Source organism: Schistocerca gregaria, chromosome 8, assembly GCF_023897955.1.
Source record: "Schistocerca gregaria isolate iqSchGreg1 chromosome 8, iqSchGreg1.2, whole genome shotgun sequence".
Lineage (NCBI taxonomy): Eukaryota > Metazoa > Arthropoda > Insecta > Orthoptera > Acrididae > Schistocerca > Schistocerca gregaria.
Window position 1 is genome coordinate 448,840,917 of NC_064927.1, and position 6,134 is coordinate 448,847,050.

Genomic DNA, 6,134 nt, shown 5'->3' on the forward strand with positions numbered 1-6,134 from the left:
ATCTCCTGGAACTTGTTAAACAAGCGCACAAATGCATTTCTAAAATATTTACCCCCTCCAAGGGCTCACACTATTCCTCGTGTATTCAGATGTAAAGACCTCAAACATTGCGGATTGTTATGCTATATGTTGACTCAGTCAGAGTTGCACTCCAGCCCTGTTACCTGGGCCACACAGAGTGCTCAGTAGAGGACAGAAAACCTTTAACATTCTATTTAATGAGAAGACGCAAACAGTCTCCATTAATCGGCTCAGGCTAGCCTGGTGTTTAGCTCATGTCCCACCTAGTATGGATGAGAGTTCTGATTCTACAGTTGTCAGCCCCCAGACAAGGTTACCATTTCTTTTCCGACTGACTCCTCTTGGGATCTTACCTCCTTGAGTGCAGTGTCTCTTCCTCTGAGTATGATTCTGTTCCTTTACACAGGTCAGTGTTCCATGTCAATGTCTGCAGTCTTACCATCTATGTCCTATCAGAGTGTGCGATGGCATCATCTTCAAAGTTTCTTGAATCCCACCACAGCACACATCGCTGGGCTTCGATGTCCTACCTCTCCCAATATTCAGTGTCCCCAACGACGCCGATATCGACTCTCTAGCAGCATCTGTTTCAGGTGATGGCATCCTTTCAATCCACGTGCCTCTCTGCCTGCCGTCGCTTGCTCTCACCTCGAGTGCCGGAGACCAATTCTGCTCTCACGTGGGAGACCACCTATGTCCCCTCTGGATGGCTTCTAGACTTTGTCAGATACTATTTCCAGCTCTACACTTACCCCATGCTCCGCACTACTAGGGAAGGGGCGGGGGGCTATGGTGAGTGCTGATCACAGCAAAGTGTATGCGCTGGTTTTGTATCTCCTCTAGGTTGACTTCTTTGACTTGTCTCTCTTCTCTTACATTTCGTCCCGTGCTTTGTAAAATGTCGTGTTGTATTGTGTTCTCATGTTGAATAAATCTACTCAAATCATTACATGGTTGACTGTTAACAGTGTAGTCTACATTACTACCATATGTAATATCCACATACCTACGTGGATATTCGTTTGGCTATGAGAATACAACGTCGAAAATGTCATATTAATCATGAAAAAATATTAACTAGTGCAGTGTTTCATTATTCAAATCATCAGTGACACAGTTTCAGGCTATATGATCATATCGATTATAATGAATGAAATTAAGAAATGGCATTTCTTAAACGAATATCAAATACACAAATATGGGGGGGGGGGGGCGCTTTCATGAGGGCAAATTGAAATGTTAGTTCGCCCATTCTCAAACAATTTTTGTTCTTCTTTATGCTGTCTCACTGTAGCTTACGAAGCACATTCTGTTGAACACCTAGAGCTTTTATGAAACGTCCCCTTAAACAATTGTACACGACTGTGCTTAAACTGACACAAAATATTTTTTAGCGCAACGCAATCTGACTTTCAAAAATCCCTACGAAAGAATGGCCCTGACTAACAATAACCTATACGTTTCGCAAATCACTTACCTCACAAAAATCTTCGTTACTCAAGCTACTGCAATACAGCGAGCGCCACTACTGCCAGCTAAATAAAAGATTCAAACTACTGAAGGCACTAACTACTGATAGGCATAGTTAGCAAATGAAAGATTTTAATAGAGAACAAACAATGTATTTACCTCACTAGTCATGATATATATAGTAGTTCATGACACCAATTCTTACAAATTTCAAAACTCCGCCATCTCTCTCCCCACGTCCACCACTGCTGGCGGCTCACCTCCAACTGCCCAACGCTACGCGCTGTTAGCATCAAGCTGCCGCTGCCCAACACTACAATGGCAGACAACAATGCAAACTAGCCACAGACTGCGCACAGCACAGCCAGTGATTTTTCATACAGAGCGCTATGTGGCGTTACCAATAAGAAAACGTGAACAGCCTACTTACACTTTTTATCTCACTATTCTCTGTTTCACCCACAATCGTTTCCATTTCTCTTTCTTTTGAGGCAATACGTTGCCACCACATATGCTGTTATTTACTGTTTATCATCCATTCGCAGACAACTATGAAGAAAAATTTTACTATAGTATAACTGCTACAGTGAAGTACTTTGGTCAAAGAAGTTCGACGAAAATAGTATGGTACAAGTCCAGTTCCGACCTTTAGAGATGTGTATCGACTTTCGTGGTCGTATCGAGTATGAGCGCTTCAGTGCCGAGAGCCCCGTGTAGCACGAAGCTTCCATCTGGTATACCTGCTATCGTAACTTAATGATTCTTAGAAATTATGAGACTGGTTGTTGTTTCCAATATCTAATTACTTGCAAGCTTGAAAGTAATTGGGATACGTCTATTTCAGAAATGCTATCTGCAAGTGCACGGTCACAGTGTGTGCCTCTTAAGTATTAATACATGGAAACGTATTTATAGGTTTGGCACCAGAGGATGAATCACATATATCCTCACCTTATTCGATTTGACCTTTTTATTGACTTCCTTGTAACTGTAGACATAGTACAAAATCGCTCTGGAAAATTTCCGAATCTAATTAACTTAAACAGTACAGTAAGTGAAAAAACAGTGATAAAAGGTGTTCGAATGTCCCCAGTGGTACATCTGTGGACACACCTATCTTGTTTGGCGAATTTAAATACGACAAACCCATCTTGTGACTCTGGTTTAGCCACCAACAATTTGTGAAAACAAAACTTAATGTCGATTTGGAAGAATCTGTGGTAGAAACACTCAGAGAAGAAGTTCCAGTAACAGAAAATTATTTGTGGAATATTTAATTAGTATTAACACAACTCATCGTGAAGAATATGTGCAGGACGAAAAACAACAGGAAACATAATTATATTAGGCCTAAAAATACAGCTCGTTTAGTGCTAACAGAGAAATTTGTCTTGTAGATGGATGACAAATTCGATCTTCTTGAACACTAAGACTGTAAATCCGAAGGAAAAGAAATGACAAAAAATCGGTGATTGGGAAGCGGATGCAAAAGATAATAGTAATATAACCATGTACTGAAGAAAAATCGCAAAATTCTTGTTTGTGAAGATAGCCATGGTACAGGAATTGCGGAAATTTCCCATAATGCTCAACAAAGACTTGACATAAGTGGCACCATCAAACCAGAGGCGCCTTTCATTTGAAATTCTAAAAAACTGTGAAAGCTTCTTACAATCTCTAAGCAATGAGGGTGCTGAAAGATAAACTTCGAAATAACCCACATATTATTTTTTTACTGTGACTATTTAATGGAGGCACGATTTATAGAAAAATATTATTCTAAAATTGAAATCATGACCACTAACAGGAAATTAAAAAATGTAAATCATTTCTCAGTCCAACTTTCATACTAGTTGACAATTCTGTAAGAGAGCACTTTACAATTCATGGTCTGCACCGAAATAACAAGGGTAAAGTTGCTATGGGTGGGGAAATAAAAGCTGTTCTATCAACAAGTAAAGTAAACAGCATACCAGTTCCATTATCAGCAGTGGTAAAATTAAAAGATCCAACCATACCTGTAGGAAACAATGGAAGAATCAACAGGAGTATTATCGAAAACGTGAGGTGCAGCAATAGTGAACTTGGAATCTCAAAACGTAGCCATCAAACCTACAACTACTGCTCCCCTTCGTTCATCATTTGCTGTTGACATAAGTAAAAAAGAAGAAAGACAAGAACCAGGAAATGCACAACTCTACAGTATTTTTGGTATCCAGCCTCAGTTCCAGAACTGACTTAAGTCATAAACCTGCAGGTACACATCCTATAACCTCTAATTGCAATTTACAAAAAACCGTGACATCAGAACAAAGAGTTTAGGAAATGACAAACTTCATATTTTTCGCCAGAATACAATGGGTCTAAGAAACAAACTGGACCAGTTGTCTGCTTCTGTTAATGACAGAGTGCAATAAACAATGTTCATATATTATGTTTTATAACTTAATTATATAAGGACATAAATATAAACTGTTAACTAAAAGTTAGGATAAGAGTTAACATATACAGCTATCGATGGTGTGTTAGTGACTACACCGTCTAAAGTCAGAGAGCAAGTTATTTTACAGGGACTGCAGTTGTTTGTCACTTGTCTGTTGAACTTTACTGTAACTAAATGTGATGACGTGCAGGATGGATAACTGCTGCTATAGTACGTTGTTCTGATGCTAAAAAGGTTCCTGGTCTTGTCAGTTTCAGCAGTCATGATATCATTGTTTACTGGACATTTCAGATTGAAGCGGTATATAACAAAGATATGGGTCGTTCTTATTTCGTTTCTAGTATGCCGTTGGCTTCAAGGAAAGGAATCATCGTAAGGTGAATGATTCTGAGGGAGTTCCATTTGGTTTGAAGGTGATTTGAATTGTAAAATTATTAAGATTATTTGTGGTGTTCTTGTACATATTGTAAGGGTGGGCGAGAAGCCCCCTTACCCACATAACCCTTGCTTAGTTGTTGTTGTTGTGGTGGTCATCTGTCCAGAGACTGGTCTGATACAGCTCTCCATGCTACTCTATCCTGAACAAGTTTCTTCATCTCCAAGTACCTATTGCAACCTACATCCTTCTGAATCTGTTTAGTGTATTCATCTCTTGGTCTCCCTCTACTATTTTACCCTCCACGCTACCCCCCCCCCCCCCCCCCCAGTACTAAATTGGTGATCCCTTGATGCCTCAGAACATGTCCTATCAACCGATCCCATCTTCTAGTCAACGTGAGTCACAAATTCCTCTTCTCCCCAATTCTATTCAGCACTTCCTCATTATTTACGTGATGTACCCCTCTAATCTTCAGCATTCTTCTGTAGCACCAAATTTCGAAAGCTTCTATTCTCTTCTTGTCTAAACTAATTATCGTTCATGTTTCATTGCCATAGAGGGCTACCCTCCATACAAATACTTTCGAAAAGGACTTCCTGACACTTAAACTTATACTCGATGTTAACAAATCTCGTCTTCAGAAACGCTTTACTTGCCATTGCCAATCTACATTTTATATCCTCTCTATTTCAACCTTCATCAGATATTTTGCTCCCCAAATAGCAAATCTCATCTACTACTTTAAGTATCTCATTTCCTATTCTAATTTCCACAGCATCACTTGATTTAATTCCATTATCTTCGTTTTGCTTTTGTTGATGTTCATCTTGATCCTCGTTTCAAGACACTGTCCATTCTGTTCAACTACTCTTCCAAGTCCTTTGCTGTCTCTGACAGAATTACAATGTCATTGGCAAACCTTAAAGTTTTTATTTCTTCTCCCTGGATTTCAATTCCTACTCCAAATTTTTCTTTTGTTTCCTTTAGTGCTTGCTCAATATACATATTGAATAGCATTGGGGATAGGCTACAACCCTGTCTCACTCCCTTCTCAACCATTGCTTCACTTTCATGTCCCTCGACTCTTATTATTGCCTTCTGGTTTCTGTACAAATTTTAAATAGCATTTCGCTCCCTGTATTTTACCCCTGCCACCTTTAAAATTTGAAAATGAGTATTCCAGTTAACATTATCAAAAACCTTCTCTAAGTTTACAAATCCTAGATACCTAGGTTTGCCTTTCCTTGTTCTATCTTCTAAGATAAGTTGTAGGGTCAGTAGTACCTCATGTGTTCCAACATTTTTACGGAAATCCAAATTGATCTTCCCCAAGATCAGCTTCTACCAGATTTTCGATTCGTTTGTAAAGAATTCGTATTAGTATTTTGCAGCCTTGACTTATAAAACTGACAGTTCGGTAATTTTGGGACCTGTCAACATATGCTTTCTTTGGAATTGGAATTATTATATTCTCATTGAAGCCTGAAGGTATTTGGCTGGCTCTCCCAAGGTTATTATTAGCTCTACTGGAATGTTGTCTACTTCTGGGGCCTTGATTCGACTTGGATCTTTCAGTGCTTTGTCAAATTCTTCACGCAATATTGTATCTCCTATTGCATCTTAATCTATGTCCTCTTCCATTTCCATAATATTGCCCTCAAGAACATCGCCCTTGTATGAACCCTCTATACATTCCTTCCACCTTTCTGCTTTCCCTTCTTTGATTAGAACTGGTTTTCCATCTGAGCTCTTGATATTCATACAAGTTGATCTCTTTTCTCCAAAAGTCTCTTTAATTTTCCTGTAGGCAGTATCTATCTT